Raw genomic sequence first — 10722 nt, forward strand, 5'->3', positions numbered from 1 at the left:
CAATGGATGACGTATGCAGCGGCCGTGTGGCCTAATGGATAAGGCGTCTGACTTCGATTATAACGGCGAAATTATTAGAAGATTGCAGGTACGAGTCCTGCCGTGATCAACTTAGATTGCTTCAGTGAAATTTTACATTCTTTGTTGTGATTCTGCTGAGAAACCAACCATTTCTTCCAGTCACTCACCTGAAGTAAAGAAAGGCTATTTGCTTGAAGAATCTCATGACACGTTTTCATTATTGTCGATCTGCATGCACGGGCAGAAGCAATCTGTGAAGTGGCCTTTCTTGCACATTATTTTTGTTTTGATACAAAAAGCAGGAGATTGAATGGCTGACAAAGCACTGCACAAGTGACGAGGTGACCGAGAGGTTAAGGCAATGGACTGCTAATCCATTGTGCTCTGCACGCATGGGTTCGAATGCCATTGTCGTCGTGGTTGGCTTACAGCTTTGACCTCGTATTGTCATTCACATTCAACCTCATCGCCAATTTCCCCTTTTACTTACAAGGATGCTGTACTTTCCTCATGTCATGTCTCAAATTAATAATATATTCGTCAAAAGGAGAACAGTTGCAGGACAATGGCGAGGGAGACTAATTAGATCGGTCTCTGAGGGACAGCACAAGCACGCTGGGCCTAATATCTTTTCTCACTACCGTCAGAATCTGAGAGCTGCGCTTTTCACTGTCGGCGGCTCGTTGGTCTACGGGTATGAATCTCGCTTAGGATTGATCACATTTGAAATGCGAGAAGTCTCGGGCCAAATCCCGGACGAGCCCCGCCATGTTTTACTCAAAGTTCCGCTTCTCACAGCCACTCGAGAAGTGAGAAAACAGACATATTTCACGTTCAAACGCGTGATTTTGCGCCGATGTTCCCTTAGCATCCAAATCCCAGAGCAAAGTGAAACCCGCCAAACTGAGTAAAGTTAAAATATCTCAGAGGCACTCGGCTCTTTGACTCGTTGGATAACCTAAATCCTTGTTTGGTTCCGGCCAATACTTGATCAGTATATCTTGCTGTCTGTACGCATAAGCTCACCTCAATTGGGATAGACATACATTCAGCGTCAATCTCCACCTTTGCCCTGAATATCAGTGCATTCTGTTTCTCTAGAGCTGAAAAGATGAGAGAAGCTGGCTTTTGAATTCGTCCCTTGGCTGCCGAATTCAAAACGGACAGGAAATCAATCCGGGCTGGCAAAGCTGCCTGGTCTGATTAAAAGGCGGTGACACCCTGTATTGTCTGAAATGGTTCTGCTATTCCCACTAATACCTCCTCTGGACCATCCTTTGTTACGTTATTGCCCGATTACCACCCACTTTGCCTTTTTCCATTGTGCCATTTATTATTTAATCATTCCTGCGTTCCACTGTATCAAATAGGTCTCCATTTGACCTTTCTCGCTGCGTATTTTTTCCAGTCGCTATTTTTGTTGAAAAAATCTGTAATCTTTAACTTTTTCCTAAAATATCGGAATTATTATCCGACAGAACGTGAAACCGGGTTCGTCATGCACAGAACCTGCACGACCTGCCGAGTTTTACATATTTATCTGTTTTTATTCATTCTATTTCCGTGTCCCTTTTCAGGGGATGTGCTGTCTGTCCGAGATCATTCTCTGTTTGTTTAAAATGGTGTGCTATCAAACCCGCATCATTCTGTGTCTGATTAAAAGTTATGTGCTGTCTGTCCCGGATTTCCAATTTCAAATTTCAAAAACTGCCTTTCGATGGTGCAGGAATTTTAGTTTGTTTGTGTGTTTGTGTAAGCCAGAGTGTGTTCAAACGTGCAGTGCGATCTTACTGTCATGTGAGAAAAATGCATTACATGCAACTTGAAACCGTACTGATTTGATTGAACACTCCTTCGTGTACTGTCTGACGGTAGAATAATCTGCTGTGGGATTTTGCTATTCCACATCTGAAAGAAGGGAAAATACACAAGTAAGAAATATAGCGATTTTAGCCAGGGCTTGCGTGTGGGCTCCATCCTTATTTTCAAATTCAAATCAAATCAAACCAAGGCAAGACATGACTGACTGACTGACTTTGCTTATGCATGTATAAATATGTGTATATTTATAAGTAATCCCAAATTTTGAACTTCCAAAAGAAATATGCTTTTTCTGTTCCGCCTGCACCGGGCTCTATTACATTTGACCTCTTTAAAAGCCCAACTAGCTGCTGTCAGATCCAGCAGAAAGACACACGCGACTTTAAAAGATCGCCTTTGTAGCCACAACTACGCGCTTGACTTGTCTTCCACCATGGGCTTACTGTTTTTGGGCAATGATTGACTGCACACCTCATTTCCAATGAAATTCTTCCAGTCACACAGCCTTCCTTCAATCAAAAAAGATATAGATTATGAATCAATTATTTATTTATTTAAAACAACTCAAATTCAATTTTTTTTAAATAAAATTTAAATGCATTTATTTTCTTAAAATGATAAATATATATATATTTCAATCTGGGCTGGTTTTACGTCCCTCCCTCCTTCCAGTCTGTAGCTTCAATAACGGTCTCTGACCCGCGTGGTCCTGACGCCCAATAGACAATTGCCTTCAGGGATGATAGAAATCTCACTTTATTTTTTTAAAAGAGAACTGCTGTCAGTCAAGGGTCATTCTGCAACTGGGTAAAAGCGATGTCCTTGCAGTCTCGGATCATTCTGTGTCTGTTTAAATGGGCTGGTTGTCAGTTCCGGTTCATAATCTTTCCCTTTGAAACGGATTTTCTCGTAAACCCGGGTCATCCTGTATAGTTTGAGAAGGAGTATGATTTCAACTGCAATGACCGAATTGTTAAACTGTTGTGTTTCAATTTACATTGGGCTTGCCTGCGCCGGTGCGCACCCAGATCGCCGTGCATCTGTTCATTCACTCGAAATATGCTCATCTTTTCCGAAATCCAATCCTTGATATTGCAGTTGCCCCGAATCTGCTCGCAATATACATAATAACACAATGGATGACGTATGCAGCGGCCGTGTGGCCTAATGGATAAGGCGTCTGACTTCGATTATAACGGCGAAATTATTAGAAGATTGCAGGTACGAGTCCTGCCGCGATCAACTTAGCTTGCTTCAGTGAAATTTTACATTCTTTGTTGTGATTCTGCTGAGAAACCAACCATTTCTTCCAGTCACTCACCTGAAGTAAAGAAAGGCTGTTTGCTGAAAGAATCTCATGACACGTTTTCATTATTGTCGATCTGCATGCACGGGCAGAAGCAATCTGTGAAGTGGCCTTTCTTGCACATTATTTTTGTTTTGATACAAAAAGCAGGAGATTGAATGGCTGACAAAGCACTGCACAAGTGACGAGGTGACCGAGAGGTTAAGGCAATGGACTGCTAATCCATTGTGCTCTGCACGCATGGGTTCGAATACCATTGTCGTCGTGGTTGGCTTACAGCTTTGACCTTGTATTGTCATTCACATTCAACCTCATCGCCAATTTCCCCTTTTACTTACAAGGGTGCTGTACTTTCCTCATGTCATGTCTCAAATTAATAATATATTCGTCAAAAGGAGAACAGTTGCAGGACAATGGCGAGGGAGACTAATTAGATAGGTCTCTGAGGGACACCACAAGCACGCTGGGCCTAATATCTTTTCTCACTACCGTCAGAATCTGAGAGCTGCGCTTTTCACTGTCGGCGGCTCGTTGGTCTACGGGTATGAATCTCGCTTAGGATTGATCACATTTGAAATGCGAGAAGTCTCGGGCCAAATCCCGGACGAGCCCCGCCATGTTTTACTCAAAGTTCCGCTTCTCACAGCCACTCGAGAAGTGAGAAAACAGACATATTTCACGTTCAAACGCGTGATTTTGCGCCGATGTTCCCTTAGCATCCAAATCCCAGAGCAAAGTGAAACCCGCCAAACTGAGTAAAGTTAAAATATCTCAGAGGCACTCGGCTCTTTGACTCGTTGGATAACCTAAATCCTTGTTTGGTTCCGGCCAATACTTGATCAGTATATCTTGCTGTCTGTACGCATAAGCTCACCTCAATTGGGATAGACATACATTCAGCGTCAATCTCCACCTTTGCCCTGAATATCAGTGCATCCTGTTTCTCTAGAGCTGAAAAGATGAGAGAAGCTGGCTTTTGAATTCGTCCCTTGGCTGCCGAATTCAAAACGGACAGGAAATCAATCCGGGCTGGCAAAGCTGCCTGGTCTGATTAAAAGGCGGTGACACCCTGTATTGTCTGAAATGGTTCTGCTATTCCCACTAATACCTCCTCTGGACCATCCTTTGTTACGTTATTGCCCGATTACCACCCACTTTGCCTTTTTCCATTGTGCCATTTATTATTTAATCATTCCTGCGTTCCACTGTATCAAATAGGTTTCCATTTGACCTTTCTCGCTGCGTATTTTTTCCAGTCGCTATTTTTGTTGAAAAAATCTGTAATCTTTAACTTTTTCCTAAAATATCGGAATGATTATCCGACAGAACGTGAAACCGGGTTCTTCATGCACAGAATCTGCACGGCCTGTCGAGTTTTACATATTTATCTGTTTTTATTCATTCTATTTCCGTGTCCCTTTTCAGGGGATGTGCTGTCTGTCCGAGATCATTCTCTGTTTGTTTAAAATGGCGTGCTATCAGACCCGCATCATTCTGTGTCTGTTTAAAAGTGATGTGCTGCCTGTCCCGGATTTCCAATTTCAAATTTCAAAAACTGCCTTTGGATGGTGCAGGAATTTTAGTTTCTTTGTGTGTTTGTGTAAGCCAGAGTGTGTTCAAACGTGCAGTGCGATCTTAATGTCATGTGAGAAAAATGCATTACATGCAACTTGAAACCGTACTGATTTGATTGAACACTCCTTCGTGTACTGTATGACGGTAGAAGAATCTGCTGTGGGATTTTGCTATTCCACATCTGAAAGAAGGGGAAATACACAAGTAAGAAATATAGCGATTTTAGCCAGGGCTTGCGTGATATGATGATATTCTCCATCCTTATTTTCAAATTCAAATCAAATCAAACCAAGACAAGACATGACTGACTGACTGACTTTGTTTATGCATGTATAAATATGTGTATATTTATTAGTAATCCCAAATTTTGAACTTCCAAACGAAATATGCTTTTTCTGTTCCGCCTGCATTACATTTGACCTCTTTCACACCACAAGCAGCTGCTGTCAGATCCAGCAGAAAGACACACGCGACTTTAAAAAATCGCCTTTGTTGCCACAACTACGCTCGTGAGTTGTCTTGCACCATGGGCTTACTGTGTTTGGGCAATGATTGACTGCACACCTCATTTCCAATGAAATTCTTCCAGTCACACAGCCTGCCTTCAATCAAAAAATATATAGATTATGAATCAATTATTTATTTATTTAAAACAACTCAAATTCAATTTTTTTTAAATAAAATTTAAATGCATTTATTTTCTTAAAATGATAAATATATATATATTTCAATCTGGGCTGGTTTTACGTCCCTTCCTCCTTCCTGTCTGTGGCTTCAATAACCGTCTCTGCCCCGCGTGGTCCTGAGGCCCAATACACAATTGCCTTCAGGGATGATAGAAATCTCACTTTATTTTTTTAAAAGAGAACTGCTGTCAGTCAAGGGTCATTCTGCAACTGGGTAAAAGCGATGTCCTTGCAGTCTCGGATCATTCTGTGTCTGTTTAAACGGGCTGGTTGTCAGCTCCGGTTCATAATCTTTCCCATGAAACGGATTTTCTCATAAACCCGGGTCATCCTGTATAGTTTGAGAAGGAGTATGATTTCAGCTGCAATGACCGAATTGTTAAACTGTTGTGTTTCAATTTACATTGGGCTTGCCTGCGACGGTGCGCACCCAGATCGCCGTGCATCTGTTCATTCACTCGAAATATGCTCATCTTTTCCGAAATCCAATCCTTGATATTGCAGTTGCCCGAATCTGCTCGCAATATACATAATAACACAATGAAGGGCGTTTGCAGTGGCCGCGTGGCCTAATGGATAAGGCGTCTGACTTCGATCACGACCGCGAAGTTATCAGAAGATTGCAGGTACGAGTCCTGCCTCGATCAACTTAGCTTGCTTCAGTGAAATTTTGCATTCTTTGTTGTGATTTTGCCGAGAAACCAACCATTTCTTCCAGTCACTCAGCTGAAGTAAAGGAAGGCTGTTTGCTGAAAGAATCTCATGACACGTTTTCATCATTGTCGATCTGCATGCACGCGCAGAGCAAGCTGTGAAATGGACTTTCTTGCACATTATTTTTGTTTGGATACAAAAAGCAGGAGATTGAATGGCTGACAAGGAGCTGCACAAGTGACGAGGTTGCCGAGAGGTTAAGGCGATGGATTGCTAATCCATTGTGCTCTGCACGCCGCGGTTCGAATCCCATCCTCGTCGTCGTTGTATCAAAGCTTTGACCTCGTTTTGCCATTCATATTTGACCTCATCGCCAAATTCCCCTTTTACTTCCAAGGATGCTGCACTTTCCTCATGTCATGTCTCAAATTAATAATATATTCGTCAAAAGGAGAACAGTTGCAGGACAATGGCGAGGGGGACTAATTAGATAGGTTTCTGACGGACAGCACCAGCACGATGGGCCGAATATCTTTTCTCACCACCATCAGAATCTGAGAGCTTCGTTTTTATCTGTCGGCGACTCGTTGGTCTACGGGCATGAATCTCGCTTAGGAATGATCACATTTGAAATGCGAGAGGTCTCGGGCTCAATCCCGGACGAGCCCCGCCATGTTTTACTCAAAGTTCCGCTTCTCACAGCCAGTCGACATGTGAGAAAACAGACATATTTCACGTTAAAACGTGTGATTTTGCGCCGATGTTCCCTTCGCATTCAAATCCCAGAGCAAAGTTAAACCCGCCAAACTGAGTAAAGTTAAAATATCTCAGAGGTTACTCGGCTCTGTGACTCGTTGGATAACCTGAACCCTTGTTTGGTTCCGGCCAATACTTGATCAGTATATCTTGCTGTCTGTACGCATAAGCTCACCTCAATTGGGATAAGCATACATTCAGCGTCAATCTCCACCTCCGGCCTGAATATCAGTGCGTCCTGTTTCTCTAGCGCTGAAAACATGAGAGAAGCTGCCTTTTGAATTAGTCCCTTGGCTGCCGAATTCAAAGCGGACAGGAAATCAATCCGGGCTGGCAAAGCTGCCTGGTCTGATTAAAAAGCGGTGACACCCTATATTCTAGGCATGTTCTCGCCTTCTGGCCTCAACATTAGGTTCAACGTATCGGATCATAAGCACCGCTCCCATTGTCTGGTAATGGTTCTGCTATTCCCACTAACACCTCCTCTGGACCATCCTTTGTTACGTTATTGCCCGATTACCACCCACTTTGCCTTTTTCCATTGTGCCATTTATTATTTCATCACTCCTGCGTTCCAGTGTAACACAGACGTTCCCATTTAACCTTTCTCACTGCGTAATTTTTCCAGGCACTATTTTTGTTGAAAAAATCTGTAATCTTAAACTTTTTCCTAAAATATCGGAATGATCATCCGACAGAACGTGAAACCGGATTCTTCCTCCACAGAATCTGCACGACCTGCCGAGTTTTACATATTTATCTGTTTTTATTCATCTATTTCCGTATCCCTTTTAAGGGGATGTGCTGTCTGTCCGAGATCATTCTCTGTCTGTTTAAAATGGTGTGCTATCAGTCCCGCATCATTCTGTGTCTGTTTAAAAGGGATGTGCTGTCTATCCCGGATTTCCAAATTCAAATTTCAAAAACTGCCTTTGGAGGGTGCAGGAATTTTAGATTGTTTGTGTGTTTGTGTAAGCCAGAGTGTGTTCAAACGTGCAGTGCGATCTTACTGTCATGTGAGAAAAATGCATTACATGCAACTTGAAACCGTACTGATTTGATTGAACACTCCTTCGTGTACTGTCTGACGGTAGAAGAATCTGCTGTGGGATTTTGCTATTCCACATCTGAAAGAAGGGAAAATACACAAGTAAGAAATATAGCGATTTTAGCCAGGGCTTGCGTGTGGGCTGTGTGATATGATGACATCCTCCATCCTTATTTTCAAATTCAAATCAAATCAAACCAAGACAAGACAAGACAAGACATGACTGACTGACTGACTTTATTTATACATGTATAAATATGTATATATTTCTATGTGATCCCAAATTTGAACTTCCAAAATAAATATGCTTTTTCTGTTCCGCCTGCACCGGGCTCTATTACATTTGACCTCTTTCACAGCACAAGTATCTGCTGTCAGATCCAGCGTAAAGACTCACGCGACTTTAAAAGATCGCCTTTGTAGCCCACAACTTCGCTCGTGGCTTGTCTTCCAACATGGGCTTACTGTGTTTGGGTATTGATTGATTGCACCCCTCATTTCCAATGAAATTCTTCCCGTCACACAGCCTTCCTTCAATCAAAAAATATATAGATTATGAATCAATTATTTATTTATTTAAAACAACTCAAATTCAATTTTTTTAAAATAAAATTTAAATGCATTTATTTTCTTAAAATGTTAAATATATGTATATTTCAGTCTGGGCTGGTTTTACGTCCCTCCCTCCTTCCTGGCTGTGGCTTCCATAACCGTCTCTGCCCCGTGTGGTCCCGAGGCCCAATACCACAATTGCCTTCAGGGATGATAGACATCTCACTTTATTCTTTTAAAAAAGAACTGCTGTCAGTCAAGGGTCATTCTGCATCTGTGTAAAAGGTATTTCGTTGCAGTCCCGCATCATTCTGTGTCTGTTTAAACGGGCTGCTTGTCAGTTCCGGTTCAGCACATGGGATTGGGGGTATTGTGCTGACATGGATTGAGAACTGGTTGACAGACAGGAAGCAAAGAGTAGGAGTAAATGGGTACTTTTCAGAATGACAGGCAGTGACTAGTGGGGTACCGCAATGAACTGTGCTGGGGCCCCAGCTGTTTATACTGTACATTAATGATTTAGACGAGGGAATTAAATGTAGTATCTGCAAATTTGGGGATGACACTAAGTTGGGTGGCAGTGTGAGCTGCAAGGTGGATGCTATGAGGCTGCAGAGTGACTTGGATAGGTTAGGTTTGTGGGCAAATGAATGGCAGATGAAGTATAATGTGGATAAATGTGAGGTTATTCAATTTGGTTGTAAAAACAGAGAGACAGACTATTATCTGAATGGTGACAGATTAGGAAAAGGGAAGGTGCAACGAGACCTGGGTGTCATGGTCCATCAGTCATTGAAGGTTGGTATGCAGGTACAACAGATGGCATGTTGGCCTTCATAGCGAGGGGATTTGAGTACAGCGGCAGGGAGGTGCTGCTACAGTTGTACAGGGCCTTGGTGAGGCCACACCTGGAGTACTGTGTACAGTTTTGGTCTCCTAACTTGAGGAAGGACATTCTTGCTATTGAGGGAGTGCAGCGAAGATTCACCAGACTTATTCCCGGAACGGTGGGACTGACCTATTAAAAAATAATGGATCAACTGGGCTTGTATTCACTGGAGTTCAGAAGAATGAGAGGGGACCTCATAGAAACGTTTAAAATTCTGATGGGTTTCGACAGGTTAGATGCAGGAAGAATGTTCCCAATGTTGGGGAAGTCCAGAACCAGGGGTCACAGTCTTAGGATAAGGGGTAAGCCATTTAGGACCAAGATGAGGAGAAACTTCTTCACCCAGAGAATGGGGAACCTGTGGAATTCTCGACCACAGAAAGTAGTTGAGGCCAATTCGCAAAATATATTCAAAAGGGAGTTAGATGAAGTCCTTACTACTCGGGGGATCAAGGGGTATGGCGAGAAAGCAGGAAGGGGTACTGAAGTTTCATGTTCAGCCATGAACTCATTGAATGGCGGTGCAGGCTAGAAGGGCTGAATGGCCTGCTCCTGCACCTATTTTCTATGTTTCGATAATCTTTCCCTTTGAAACGGATTTTCTCATAAACCCGGGTCATCCTGTATAGTTTGAGAAGGAGTATGATTTCAGCTGCAATGACCGAATTATTAAACTGCTGTGTTCCAATTTACATTGGGCTTGCCTGCGCCGGTGCGCATCCAGATCGCCGTGCATCTGTTCATTCACTCGAAATATGCTCATCTTTTCCTAAATCCAGTCCTTGATATTGCAGTTGACCCGAATCTGCTCGCAATATACAAAATAACACAATGGATAGTGTTGGCAGAAGCCGCGTGGCCTAATGGACAAGGCGTCTGACTTCGATTATAACCGCGAAGTTATCAGAAGATTGAAGGTTCGAGTCCTGCCGCGGTCAACTTAGCATGCTGTATAAAATTTTACATTCTTTGTTGTGATTCTGCAGAGAAACCAACCATCTCTTCCAGTCACTCACCTGAAGTCAATGAAGGCTGTTTGCTGAAAGAATCTCTCACGACACGTTTTCATCATTGTCGATCTGCATGCACGGGCAGAGCAAGCTGTGAAGTGGTCTTTCTTGCACATTACTTTTGTTTGCATACAAAAAGCAGGAGATTGCATCGCTGACGATGTGTTAAAGAAGAGACGAGGTGGCCGAAAGGTTAAGGCGATGGACTGCTAATAGTCTCTGCGCAAAGGGTTCGAATCCCATTCTCGTCGTCATTGTCTTACAGCTTTGAACTTCCTGGTCGTTTTGTCATTCACATTTAACCTCATCGCCAAATTCCCCTTTTACTTGCAAGGATGCTGTACTTTGCTCATGTCATGTCTCAAATTAATAATATATTCGTCAAAAGGATAACATTTGTCGGA

General features: G+C 42.7%; 3 non-coding genes across 3 annotated transcripts; all 3 read left to right on the plus strand.

The window, feature by feature from the left end:
- Positions 1–356: 356 nt before the first annotated feature.
- Positions 357–438, plus strand: trnas-gcu (transfer RNA serine (anticodon GCU)). Its single transcript has one exon. It is a non-coding gene; the product is annotated as a tRNA-Ser (tRNA).
- A 2893-nt stretch (positions 439–3331) lies between these two features.
- On the plus strand, positions 3332–3413 carry trnas-gcu (transfer RNA serine (anticodon GCU)). Its single transcript has one exon. It is a non-coding gene; the product is annotated as a tRNA-Ser (tRNA).
- A 6744-nt stretch (positions 3414–10157) lies between these two features.
- trnar-ucg (transfer RNA arginine (anticodon UCG)) lies at positions 10158–10246 on the plus strand. Its single transcript is given in 2 exon segments — positions 10158–10194; positions 10211–10246. It is a non-coding gene; the product is annotated as a tRNA-Arg (tRNA).
- Positions 10247–10722: the final 476 nt, after the last annotated feature.

The sequence above is a fragment of the Pristiophorus japonicus genome, chromosome 28 (assembly GCF_044704955.1).
Source record: "Pristiophorus japonicus isolate sPriJap1 chromosome 28, sPriJap1.hap1, whole genome shotgun sequence".
NCBI lineage: Eukaryota > Metazoa > Chordata > Chondrichthyes > Pristiophoridae > Pristiophorus > Pristiophorus japonicus.